General features: G+C 49.9%; 2 long non-coding RNA genes across 3 annotated transcripts; one reads left to right on the top strand and one right to left on the bottom strand.

The window, feature by feature from the left end:
* The first annotated feature begins 2563 nt into the window (after nt 1-2563).
* LOC112989101 (uncharacterized) lies at nt 2564-11831 on the top strand. Of its 2 annotated transcripts, XR_010390351.1 has the most exons (7): nt 2564-3050; nt 4641-4776; nt 4988-5170; nt 5884-5967; nt 9573-9653; nt 10224-10407; nt 10631-11831. It is a non-coding gene; the product is annotated as an uncharacterized LOC112989101 (long non-coding RNA). The 2 variants fall into 2 exon arrangements; XR_003260727.2 differs by having other exon boundaries at nt 9573-10407.
* On the bottom strand, nt 3392-12904 carry LOC112989102 (uncharacterized). Its single transcript, XR_003260728.2, has 3 exons — nt 12725-12904; nt 4981-5107; nt 3392-4222 (listed from the first exon to the last, which is right to left on the bottom strand). It is a non-coding gene; the product is annotated as an uncharacterized LOC112989102 (long non-coding RNA).
* Between the last annotated feature and the right edge of the window lie 657 nt (nt 12905-13561).

Here is a 13561-nt window from a genome sequence, read left to right as displayed (position 1 = left end):
AAGAGAGTATCCAGGCTGAACAATGACGGAGCTCAGCAGAACTAAATGGAGCTGAGACTCACTTGGTTGCTAGGCTTACAGTGGACTAAAAACCAATTTCTCTGCATCTAAACCGGGGAAAGCTGTAAAGGCCTGGGAAATGGCTGGGAGAAAGGAAAGCATGAAACATGCCTGGTAAAAGGAGAGAACTTGTGGAAACGGAGGAGAGGATGGAGAGGGTGTAGCCTAAATGAGATTGCATGAAACTGACAGAAAGCCTGAAAGGAATTTCAGCTCTAAGGAGTTTTCGGATTTGGAAAGGGAAGAGATCTGTTAGGAGGTAAAGAAGGTTTCTGTCGGGGCTTTTGGGGATGAAGTGACAATGATGTAGTGAAAGGGAGAGAGAAAATCAAGGACTTGGACTGGGAGACAAAGCAGGATGAATTTAGAAGAGACTTCCACGCTGACGCTAAGAGAATAGGGAAGCTAAAGAATTGTATGGGAGGGAAGTCTGAAGACAGGCTGGAGTGCTTTGTTTGGGAAATCTGGCAGTCTCTTGAAACTTCCAGGAAAAGACTTATGAAAAATAAGACGGGCATTAGCCCAGCTTCTTTATAGCATAAGTGCCCAGGAAGCCAATGGATGAAGATATGTAAGTGAGGTGCAGTCAGCAGTTTCACTGGGATTGGTATGCATCTACTAATGCTGCAAGATACTTTGCAGCCAGATAAAAAGGTGCATACTTGTTTCTTGCTATTTCAGCCATTAGTAAGAAGTATGCATCTTTTTATCTGGCTGTAAATAAATGTTTTAAAAGCCCCAGAATTAATTCTGAAAAAATAGCCTGAATTTTCAGAAGTGTTTATTTTTCAAGCCAAGCTATGAGCAACTGACATGCTCAAACATACTCACTTTTGAAACTGCACTTTTAAAGGATTGCATCTTTCCTTTTGCATCCTGGTGGAGGGCCCATCTTGTATCAAAAACGGTGCTGCCAGGGGAATAGTGCTGCCAGGGGAATAGTAAGACTTTGTGAAAGAAGAGCTTTGGAACCACCCAGTGCAGGTGAGTACAAATCAACCCATGCAGTACAAAATATACCTTAGGGGATGGGGTGTGGGGGTCCTATCCATCCATGTGCAGGGGGAGATCCAAACCTGGAGAACACATTTAATCAGTAATATATAAGGACAGATGGGAAAGCACTGTTAATAAAAATGAATTGTTTGTAGTCCTCCTTTCTATGTTGCTGTGTGAAGTTTTTATAGAAAAAAATTCATTTTGTCTTGTTTTTCTCTGAAATACCGACTGCTGTAAATTGTTTAATGTCTAACTGTTTAATGATGCTGCGGGGAATGTGGTAGACAGCGAAGAGGCTCCTGGGGAAGGTGTCGCGGAGGCAGAGCGCAGCAGAGGCTCCGAGCACTCGGGTGTTAGGACAGCAGCTTGTGGTCGGGCCGTCTGGAGCTGCTGCTGTTGCCTGTCCCACTCCTCACCGCAGTCTGCCGTTACTGCCCCTTGTCCGCCTGTGCGCAGGCAGGGCCGCGGCGCAGCTTGAGTCGTGACGGCGACGCTGGCACAGACACACGGTACCGCCGCCCTCCAGGAACGCCCGCGCAGGACGGCGGGCAGAGGGCGCGCGCATGCGCACTGGCCTCACCGTGCTTGCTGCTGTCCCCGCGTGCCGAGAAAGCAGTACTGCACCCGGAACGGGGAGGCGCATGCGCACTGCGCCCCGCATTGCACACGGCTCGAAACCGCAGTGCTGCGCCCGTAAGGGTAGCGCATGCGCACTGGCTTTCCCGTGCTCACGGCTGCCCTCGGGTGTGTCGACACGCCAGCACTGCAGCCACCGCGGGCCGCCCCCGCATACGAAGGACATTGCAGGCAGCCGCCGCACACACGTGTAGTGCTGGTCGCCGCTACTCTGCGCTCTCTCGGGGACGGGTAAGCGCAGGGGCCGCGCTCGTGCCCCCTGCCCGGTGCTCACGGACCGGGAGCGCTTTTCCCGAGAGGGCTTTTCCTTCTCGGTGCTTCCTGGGGGCGCGGGGACGGGCAGTGCCGTCTCGGAGCTGCTCCGCGGCGCTCTCTCCCCGGGGCAGCCCCAGCGCCTGCTCGCTGAAGCCCGCCGCTCTCTCGGGCGCGGGCAGAGCAGCCTCGGGGCGCTCGCTGCTCGGCCTGAGCGCCGGGGTGGCGCGGCGGGCTGCGGTTGGCGCGCGGGAGCCGGCCGGCTGCAGCGCGGCGCTGCGACCACGCGAGGGCGCCGTTGCGGGTCTCGCCTCGCTCCCGCTCTCGCTGCTGCCCCCGCCCCTCCCGCGCGGTCCGCGGCCGGCGCATGCGCGGTGCTCGAGCGCCGGGCCCCCGCTGCGGCGCATGCGCGGCGGTCGGCAGCAAGATGGCAGCGAGCGGGGAGGGCGTTTTCGCGCGGCGGCGGCGGGCGGGTGAGGGCTGAGGCCGCCTGGAGTGGAGCATGGGGGGCCCCCGGTGAGGCGAGCGTGCGCCTTCGGGTGGCCGCGGGCGTGGGGCTGTGTCCTGGCCGGTGGGTCTGTCACTGCGTGGAGGCGGCGGTGTGCGGCGAGGAGGGGGTAGGGGCTCGGGCCCGGCTCCGTGCGGGGAGTGCGGCGCAAGGTCAGTAAGTCACAAGGAAGCTTAAAGCCACTGGGCCGAACGGGTTGAAGGTCAACTTCAGTCGGGTACGATTAGTGCAGCCCCAGGTTATTTAGTTGAGAATTGCGGCTAGGTGAGCAAGAAGATGGATAGAGGACAGACACTTCCAGGCAGTGTGAGGCCTGCCCCACCCCCGGGCACAGACTGCGGGCCCCAGCCGACCTGGGCACCAACTGATTGAACCCCCCGCTGAGCCCTGCTCTCTCCTGTACAGCTGCCCCAAAGCCACGGGCTTCCCCGGTGCAGCATGTGTCGATGGGTCCTCCGTTGCCTCTGACGTCTCCCCAGGCGCTTGTACGCTGCGCAGGGGGCTGGATGTCTCCAGCAGCGGCACGGCAGCCTGATGCCTCCTCTCAGCTGGGATGCAGGGTCCTTCGCAGCTCTTCTGGGATGCCGGGCCCTTGGTGAGTTCCCTGCTGCCTCTTCTGGCATTCCCTGCGAGCTCATGGATCCTTCCTCCTCCCCCCCGTGGTGGGGTGGGAGACCGGTGGCTCCTCCTGCAAAACTGACACCCCTACGCACTTACTGTGCATCTGGGATGGCACCCCCTCCTTGAGGACCCTGCAGAGTCACACCCTTCCTGTAACCATCCCCCTCAAAGCCATTAAACCACCCACAAACCCTGCTCCAACACCCCCACAAACCCCAGAATGCTTCCAAACCGTGCCACAACATTGTCACTGACTTTAGACCTTCCGCTAGACTCTGTCCCAAAGCCCCAAACAGTCCTAAAACCACTCCCAGATGCGGTCCCCACAGCAGTGAGATGTTTTAATAAAGATGAGATGCGATCTGTGTCTCCTCCTTGACTCAGTCCCACTTTAGAGAAAAGGGTGTTTACAGCACTTCCTGGTGAAGAGTGTTGACAGGTGGATGTACAGGTGACAGACCACGTTTTCTCTCTTTTCTTCTGAGTCACCTCTCGGAAGCCTCTGTACGTGCACGATGTGGCTGATCTGGGATAATTGTGCTGTGCGCAATGCTTAAGGAGAACTTTAACATAAAATTGCAGGCTAAGGAATAAACTACAAAAATCAAAGGCTCGGGAAAAGCCTAAGAGAACGCTGATGGGCTCTGGGAAGCCCCAGTGATGCTAGAGAAAGCAGCATGTCTTTTAGGCACATTCTCAGAGCAGGAGAAATGTCTTACTGCAGCCTATAGGATGACAATGATTATACCACCTCGAATACCACCACAGTGAATAATTATCACCTCGAGTTACTGAAAGTGTTGCGAAAGCAGAAGGGACTAGAGATGATGCATAGCAGGTAATGGACCGTATGTAAAGCTTAAACAAGCAACAGTCCCCTCTTAAAATAGAAACAGCTTAGTCCAAAGTAATAGATGAATGTAGCTTTGAGTAATGTGAAGAGAGGTGGTTATGTCAGTCACCCTGAAGGCTTCGGAGAAGTGGTCCAAAAATCTGATACCCTCACAGCCCCATCAGTCTTTCTGGTTTGTTTGACAGGGTAGTCCACTGAAGGGGCACATCTTGAAGAGAAGCAGCTAGACCTAGTGATCCAGTTGTTCATTTGGGTCATCACCTGTGAGGCCAGCATCCAAGCATAAAAGGAATCTAGGAGTTGTATCAAAAAGGTGATAGGTTTGAAACAGAGCTAAGCAAATAAAGTGCTATCATTCTTCCATACGGTTAAAGTCTGAGAGAGTTGTCGGTTAAGCGCCTGTATACAAGGGCTTGAGAAAGGATACTGAACAGTACAATAATAGTGAAGCAGAATAAAAACAAGGTTTCACGGAAGATGGCGTAGGTAAGTGTTAGGTGACGTGCCCACCTGTCTAATAACCTAGCCCTAGTTGCTGTATGTAATGTTTCCAAACAGTTTACCCTGTAATACAGGATGAAAAGTGCTGTATTAAGATCTTTCCTTTAAGGAAAAGAAAAAAAGAAAAAGAACACGGTAAAGAGAAAAAGAACATGCATAAATCTAAGTGTCTCATTGAAAGTAAAATGCAAGTTGCTCTCTTTGTTACAGAGATGGAACCAATGATAACAAATGTTGACAAAGAGAAAAGCTGGACAAGCAGTATTTTGTGATTAACACCTAAGGGATGGGATGAAACAAGGAAGCAAAAATGCAGCAGACCCTTGATATCACTGAAACTGCTACGGTAGGAGGTGTTCTGGCATGGGTGTAACTATCGATAACGACTGTTAGTTGTTTTGGCCTCACAGAGGCAGCACGGAGGACTAACTAACCCATTCCTACCATGTGGATATTGTTAACAATATCTGCCTTAGCTTTCCTTTGGTTGTTTCTATTTTGTTTTGTCAACGTACATGCATATATAGAAAGGGAAAGATATAATACTTACTTTTTAGATTAATTGCCATGGCTGAAGCTGAAGAGACCAGAAAAATGTGAGCAAGCTGAAGTAATAAAATCAAATGGAATCAACAGCGAGCTGTCTTCCTCTGCTGGAAATGGAAAGCCCGTTCCTCCTGGTGAGGAAGGATCACCGTTAATAGTGATCCGAATAACAGATCACGAACATAAAAGGGAAGGTCTGTACGCATTACAAAAAGTATGCTACGTACATACATTTCTGTGCATGTGACTTTATGTGTCTATGAAGCATCATATTTTAAGAACTACAAGACAGCAAATTGTTATCTTAGTGGAATGATAGTCAAGTGACCCGAGTTACTGAAGAGGGGGAGGGAGAGGGGGAGAGAGAGAAGCATCTGAAGTTTAAAATTAGGAGATCAATTTCAGGAAGGCTCAATTAGTGCAAGCCCAGGTGAGTTATCTGGCAATGGTATTTGGGGAAACAGGAAGACAGTAGAGAGAAGAAAGGTTAAAGCCTTGTGGAATTAAGGCTCCTTCTCGTCAGCTCCAACTTAGAATAATTTTAGGAGGATTTAATTAACTGGTAGCCCAGTCGCTATGGCACTGCTGTTGCTAGCAGGGCCACAAGGTCTGTGTGAAGCCTCACCTGCCTGTTTGGAGCTCTCTTTTGCTCTGTCTACCTGGAATAACCAGTGAGGCCTGAAATAGGAATTTTTGTGGCTAGATGGGTAAGCCGTGAGCCCACCTGTCTTTGCCTTGCTTTGCTGCTTAACAGCAACTTGGGACCCCAGAATAAAGACTGCTACAGCACTTAAGGGAGGATCTGCATTTGCCCAGGTTAGGGAATCATCATTAAAGCTTTGCGGGGAGGGGAGGCGCTCTAAAATGAGAATCTCCCCGTGACCTTGGTGGTTTGATTCATTTGCAGGTTACTGTTCTGAGGGCCAGCAACTCGAAGAGGAGCAGCTCAGCCTGTTTTGTTGATTTTGGTGATACTGTTTTGAGGAAGCAGGTAAGTACAGAAGGGGTCTGGGAGGCTTTTCAAACAAGATGGGAAAGAGCAAGGAAGATTTGAGAGCTGAAGTTGTTAAGGGCATTTGGGGTTAAGCATCTGAAAGGGGCTAATGCGCACGGAATAGTAAAATACCATGACCATAAAATGCCGTGACTGAACACAAGGTTCCTCCCCAGCCTGGGCCTGAGCGTGCAGCCTCGCTCTTGCAGATGCAGACACCCCGGAGCTGTAGGGAGACAGGCAAGCAGGCCCACAAGCAGACTGTGGGCTCAGTGGCGTGCAGAGAACTCTGTGCTTGGCTGGTGAGTGGGGTCAGAGTGTGGCAGGGGCTGTTCCGGGCTGTTGGGATCCATCCGGTTCTGCTCCCTGTCCCTCTGTCCAGCTCTCCATCCTTCTCTTTCTTTGCCCATGGCTCTGTCCAGTGCCCCATCCCTTTGTTTAGCTACTCATTCCTGTGCCCAGCTCCCCCATCCCTCTGTACTCTTTCCAGCCCTCTGTCAGTATCTCCATCCCTCTAACTGGCTCCCTATCGCTCTGTCCAGCTCTTTGTCATCCTCTTCCCCTCCCTATCCCACTACCTGCCTGCTGTCCTTCTGTCTGGCACCCCGTCCCTCTGCCACTCTCGTCTGTCTCTCTGTACCTCTCTTTGTCTGCACACAGGTGGACAAGACAGGGCTGCCGCGTGGTGCACTTTGAGTCGTGATCGCGACGCTGGCTTCGAGCCCACTTCTCTGTCAGTCTGCCTTTATGCAAACTGGTGTCCTCCCTACATCTAAGGCTCAACCCATTTTGTTGATTTAGTGCTTCCCAAGGGGCTATGTTGTGCTGTCAAAACCCCCACCCCCCTCCCCGCCATCGCTTCCTGACGAAGAATGCTTTGGGTTTATCTTAGCAAGCGCGATTGTTTACATAGCTTCTGGCTCATTTCTTTCCTTGGAACTCCTTTCTCTTTGCTATTCTGCTCCCTCCAAACAATTTCTGCTTCTAGTATTATTAATGTTGGGCCATAATCCTTCCAGAGCTTCCTTCTTTGAAATTAAGGGATTCCAGGGGTTCCAGTGTTGTTTTTACTTTGAGAGTAAAGGTTCACAACTGATGCCTGAAGTACACAACTGTTTTACCAGGGATTTTTGCTTTCAGAAGTTACTGTTTCTTTCAGGAGCTAGCTAGAAAAGCAACTTTGCTATAACGGAGAAATGGGGTTACATGTGTATGGAAAAACGGTAACAAATTTGGTGTTGTAGGACTGAGAATTAGTTGGTTCCATTAAAAATCACTAAATGTACTTTTCGACATATGCCAATATGCACCTGAGTCCTTCTGACTGAGTGTGCAGAACACCCAGTTCCTTTTTGTAAGGTGGGGCTTTCAAATTCAAAGCGTGTTCCTTTTTGCAAAGATACCGCGTACTGCCTATGATTTTTCCATACTTAAAAAGATGGTTCTCAGATCAGACAGCTTCTTTGCAGTGATGGATATCTAATGCTGTTTTCTCAAGACAGGAACGCCATAGTTGCACATTTTTACAATTCAAGTCATCTCATCAATAACAAAAATCCCTTTGTCATCCACTTGATGCATGAATACATACCGTACATGTTCAGTGTTTTGCAGTGCCTGTAATCAAGGAACCCAGCTTCTGCTGTTTGTAATTTATAGCTGTGTGTAAATAAATAACCCCGCTCCTCACAGAGCAAGGCTTGTACGCAGGTGCAGTCCTCCCGGTCCCAGTGTTGTAAAGCTGCCTTAAATGGCATATGGTACGTTAAAGTACAGTGTGCTGTGGGAAGCTTTTCTAGGCGTGAGAGATTCACCTGGGCTTCTCATAGCTCTCAAAAATCTGATGTTTCACAAGTTCTGTCTCTCTGTGTGTGCATATGATTCTCTATTCCATGCTTTGTGTGTTGGTGATCTGTTCATCACAGTAGCCAATAATGGGAGGGACATCTGTCCTTAGGGAGAGAAGTGGAGTTTCTCTTATTTGGAGGGGGAGATGGCTTTAGATTGGATCCATTTCTTGCTTCTGCTCTCAGTTTGTTTACATTTTGTGCTTCTCTTTAACTTCAGCCAGGGAAATTAATCTGAAAAGAAAGTATTGCATCTTTCCCTTTTTATGTATGCATCTGTGATGACAAAATAGAACAAACCCCAACAAAAGGAAGCCAAAGCAGGATACAGCTAATAGCATCAATGGTGTTGGAATGGATTACTTCCTTGTCACTCCTGCGAGGCAAAAAAACCGAGCAATTGCTATTAACAGTGACTTTGTGATTCCTGCGAGGACGTCTCCTCCTATTTTTGTTGACTTCAAGGGTCCAATTGGTAGCATTTTTCCTTTTCTTTCTAGCTTTTCAAGTTACTTCATTATTCTTAGTAATTTGGCAGTTCTCCATGCGTGCGCGTTGCTGATCAATTCCATCCATTCTTTAAAAGACTGACAGATTTAATAACTTAAATAAGAATTGCTACATGTAGGCATAGATTTTTTTTTTATCCTCTTTTTCTTTGTTACTTTTAAAAGAAGTGCTGGGTGTAATGCACGAGTAAAACTCGTGTGCTGTAGGGTTAACTTTTGGAAACGTTAAACACGCTGGTTAAGCGTTGTCTGTTAAATATATTAAGTGCTCTCCAGTACTCATCTCTGCTGTCTTCCTTCAATGTGACTTTTATTCTAGTGCAGTCATAATATTTTACTGTTCGTTAGTCACTCCTCCCAGATTCCAGCTATGCTTACACGGTCATGTGAACATCTCAAGCAACAATACTATCACTAGGTCTAGCAGCTTCTCTTTGAGTTGCTCTCCTCTGTCGTCCTTACGCCATCCCTGGAACTTAATTTAAAAAGACAAGGAACTCAGTTTAAAAAGGCACTAGTGGTAGTTGTATTTTTGGAGGACTTTTTCCAAGCTTTAATTGTGACTGGTGAAACCATTTCATCTGAGATGACTTACAGCTACGTTCACCTTTTACAAAAGCCTGGACTGTTTCTTTTATGGGCGGGTTTTTATTTTGTATCTTTTCCATAGTCTGCCGCACAAAGTCTCCAGGTCCTGCTGGCTTTTGTGTGTGTAAACTAAAGGTGTTGTTATTAATTGTTCTTCTTGATTCTGTCTGTCGCAGAGCGCGCTCTGCCAGGGGACATGCTGTGGTGGACAGCTGTATTCCTCTGGACTCTTCTTAACACGGTTATCATGAGCAATGAATGCATGATTTCAGTAACTTGCGAAATGCAGCCTTGCGCTCACAGCCCAAGGGACAGAATTAAGGTGCAGATAAACCATGTTAAGATGCTGTTGTTGAAAGCTTTAAGGATTCCCCCCCCAAGTATCTTTTTTTTCCTTTTTGGTTTATCATAATATGTACATGCCGTGAATCGCTTTGAGACTGTTAAACATCTGTTTTATCACTTCATTCCTGTTTAACAAGCACCATCTACTATGAGGCTCTCAGGAATGCAGTGAGCACAGAACTACGTGTATTTTGAGATGTGCCTTTCCAAAGGTGGTTTGGCTGGGTGGGGGGAGATCAGTCCAACCCTTTGAGGCTACCTCTACTCTGTTTAATTTCATTTTGAATCTCTTCCTTCCTTTGCTTTCTCATAGGGGGCCCGTCAGTCAGCTAACAAAGAAGATGGAACAGCCTATCCACATAGGAGAGAGCTGACGTAGGAGAACTGATATACGGTAAATGTAAACGGCCTAGACCTCTGGTACATCACAGGCATTTGTTTAGATCTGTGCGTTCAAATCTATAGTTCCGCATTTGGAACGTGGCATTTGCCCAAGTATCTAATTCCTTTGTGTCGTGTGGAAGCCACTGCACGGCTGCCAGTCTCTACACCAGGTTATCGGAGAGAATGAGAATGCTGCATTTCAACTCATGACTACAAAAGAGGCTCCTTTATGTCCAGTTTCAGAATTATGACCTACTTCATCGTTCTGCTTTGACATTGTTTCTCAGCAGGAATGGTAGCGCTTTAATTGTGCAGCGGTTGAAACCGGTAATGTGTAGGCCAGCACAGTTATGCTGTACCTTTCTTGATATGCATTTCATCCTTGTATCAGGCTTCTGGGAAAATAAACGGTACAGAGTTCTGGAAGGTGCGCCTTTAAATAGGCGGTAAATCTAGAGGCGTGTCTGAATTCCAAGTGGCTTGTAGCTTCGTATCTGTCTTCAGCGTATACTTTTCTATCGCTCTTATTCCAGGCTTACCTCTGACAATCTGTATCACTGCGGTGTATTGCGTTTCACAGGCAGTGATATATTCAATGAGAACATGAGAACTCCTGCTCTGCAGCGGGCTCCGTAATCGATGACCATGGGATCCATGCTCTGGGCTGGTCACTTTAGGCCTTTATGCAGAGTATTCTTTCTAGTCTCACGCCCCGTGTGATCCTGTCCTTCCGCTGTTCTCCCAAGGGATTGGAAATGCTTCTGGTAAGTCCTGTAGTTTCCTAATTTTTCCACTGTGTCCTCGCTGGTATTGGATACCATTATAGCAGGGAGAGGCAGCCTACATAAGCGCAAGGAATGTTGAGGCACAAAGAAGTTGCCTCTTTGGCCCACCTAATCTACTTCAGAGAGTTTTATTTTTGACCTAGAGCTTGGGTCTTTGAGCGCCATGCATAGCATGCATTGGTTTCCCTGTTCTTTTAACAAGGTTATCGATGCCCTTCAGTTGTTTCTTCGGAGCGGGGGTTGCTGCAGGAATTGCTGGGGAGGCCCTGACCGCGGGATGTGGAAAAGACACCTTTGACTACATCCAGCTGAAGAAATGTAAGCCGAAGGATCGGAGGAAATAACTGCTTGTCTAGGTCTGTTACCTAGCAACACATTGTCAGAGATTTTTTTATGAGCAGTCATACTTGATCAAGTGCCTATTCATTCCGTGAATAGTAGTGCGTACGTTACTGATCCTCTAAAGCAAGTCCGTGGCACTGGTGAGGTAGCGTGTGTTCTGAAGACTAAATCCAAGAGCAACTCATTTTGATGCTGTTCTCTTATATGAAAGCACTTGGAGCAGATGAAAACATTTATCGTCCTATTTTGTTTATTGAATGGACCGTGAGACTCGGAAAAACCTGCAGTAAAGGAGACACGGTAGTCAGCTTCCTTGGAGAAGGTGTCTTGTCCTGTACTTTAGGGCTTTCTGTACATTTTGACAGACAGTAGTGAATGACTGGTTTCCTTTGAACCCCTGGGCAGCAGAAGGTTCTGACTGGGAGGCAAAATGTTTCTTGTGGCGGGTTTGAAGAAGTTGGCTACCAATCAAAAGTAATGACAATTCTGTGGAGTCACTGAAGTTTTTAAAAGACAGTCGTCACCTTTTATGGAAGGCGATGCACTTTGGTTACTGATCCCTGTAGTAATCAAGCCAGGTAAGTGATGCGTAGGAGGTCAAGCCCATTAGTCTTTTTCACATAGTAATAGCCTTTAGGCTGTGATCGCTCTTATAAAAGTCCAGATATTTTAGAAACTGAACAAGCCTTGTTAGCTTGTTTCCCGTACTACCGCAAAAGGTGATCAGAATACCAATGTTTTCATGCTTTAATGTGGTAGACATACACTGTGCAAACGTCTCTTACTGTTTAATAATAAAAACTGAGCGGTCCGTCGAGACACTAGTGCAGCTTGCTTTTGGCTGTTTATTTTGTTTAACAATCGATGAAGGCGAGAGGTCGAAAGTCCTAAAGACGACCATTGCTTGTTTAATGGTTGCAAATTGTCTTGTTAAGTTGTGTGTGTGTGTGTGTGTGTGTGTGCCTGTGTGTGCGTTTTTGTTCTTGTTTTTTTAATGGCAGCCTCTGAGTACTTTTTGGCCGTAGCGTATTTTGCAGTGTTAGAATGAAAGCCTTCTTAATAAAGCCTCCAGTATAATACTGACCGGCTTGAGTATGAAATACAGAGAGTCTATGCCTAGCAGCAGGCACTGTAAATACCTGCAGATCAGACTGGGCAGGGGCAGTGAAATGTCTCCAAAGGCCAGTGCTGGCGTCGCGTGCTGGCCCAGGGTGACAGGACGGGAAGTCGCGGCGGCAGCTGCTGGGGCGGTGCTGCGCGTGGGAGCCAGCGCAGGGGGCAGGTAGCGCCGCTCGCTGCCGCCCTCGCCCGCTCACACAGCGGTACTGCAGCCGGCCGAAGAGCGCATGCGCGCCCCCCCCCCCCGCGCCCAGGTGCCCACGGAGAGGCCGCGCGCAGGCGCAGTAGTTCACTGCCGCCCTCAGGCGATAGTAGGTAAGCACGGCGCATGGCGATTCGCGCATGCGCACGGGCGTAGCGGCGCGCTCTGCCGTCGCCTGACGCGGAAACAGCAGAACGGCACCCAGTGGGGATGCACGCGCACCGGGTCCCTCCGCACCACCGCCCCCGCGCTCACTGCTGCACTCGCGTGTCGAGATGGGGGTACTGCTCCAAGGAGGCGCTCACGCGTGGTGGGGGTCACAGCGCTCACTGCTTCCCCGGGCTGTCCAAAAAGCGGTCCTACACGCAGTGAGAGCGCGCACGCGCACGGTGTTCACTGTGGTCACAGCGGCACTGCCGTGTCACCGAAGCAGTGCAGCAGCGAGCGGGCGCGCAGAAGCGAAACTGCCGCCCCCACCGACCCTCGCGTGTCGGAAAAGCAGTGCTGCACCCGAAACGGGAAGGCGCATGCGCACGGCGTCCCGCCGCGCTCGCTGCTGCGCTCGTTGCTGCGCTCGCGTGTCGGAAAACCAACAGTGCCCCCTCAACCCGGACGCGCATGCGCATTGCGTACCGCCGCGATATCTGCTCGATTCGAGTGTCGAGGAAGCTTCTGCCTTCCGGCACTGGGCTTCCGGGCGGCCAGGTTGCCTGGCATGGCATGCCGGGAGCAGTAGTCTTCCGGCGCTTGGCTTCCGGGCGGCCATGTTGCTTGGCATGGCATGCCGGGAGCAGTAGTCTTCCGGCACTGGGCTTCCGGTGGGGCCTGTTTGTTCTGAGCGCGGCATGCTGGGAGCGGTAGTCTTCCGGCACTGGGCTTCCGGGCGGCCATGTTGCTTGGCATGGCATGCCGGGAGCAGTAGTCTTCCGGCACTGGGCTTCCGGGCCGCCCTTCTCGCGTGCACGGTATGCTGGGAGGTGTAGTCTTCTCAGGCGGGGCTACTGGGTGACCATGCTGCGCCTCTCGAGGTGGCCCCGCGGGGGGGGCGGCGGCGGCAGGTCCCTGCCAGCGGGGTTCCCAGCGGGTGGCCGCGTGGCAGGCCAGGAGCTGTAGTGCCCGCTGGGTCTGTTCCTTACTGGACGTGTGTCACTCACGCCTGAGTCCCCACAGGTCACGGGGGACAGTGGAATGCCCCTGTTTTTCCCCGGTACAGGGCAGGAAGTGTTTTCCATCTCCGATGGTGTTGCAAGACAACCTTGGAAGCTCAGAAAGAGTGTTCCTGCTGTTTAAACTAGGCAGATGAGGAGGAACCCCCCCCCCCCCCCCCATTTCCTGGGAGGAAATAATTCTTTAATCAAGGCCATGCTAGAAGTGCTAAAGCCTTAAAGAAATAGTAAATCAAAATGTTTTGTTTTCTATGTAGACGTTGCCGATTTAGCAAAGGAATTCGAGGTATCCCCGAACTGAACT

The sequence above is a fragment of the Dromaius novaehollandiae genome, chromosome 9, assembly GCF_036370855.1.
Source record: "Dromaius novaehollandiae isolate bDroNov1 chromosome 9, bDroNov1.hap1, whole genome shotgun sequence".
Classification (NCBI taxonomy): Eukaryota; Metazoa; Chordata; class Aves; order Casuariiformes; family Dromaiidae; genus Dromaius; species Dromaius novaehollandiae.
This window is presented reverse-complemented; position numbering and strand designations above follow the sequence as displayed.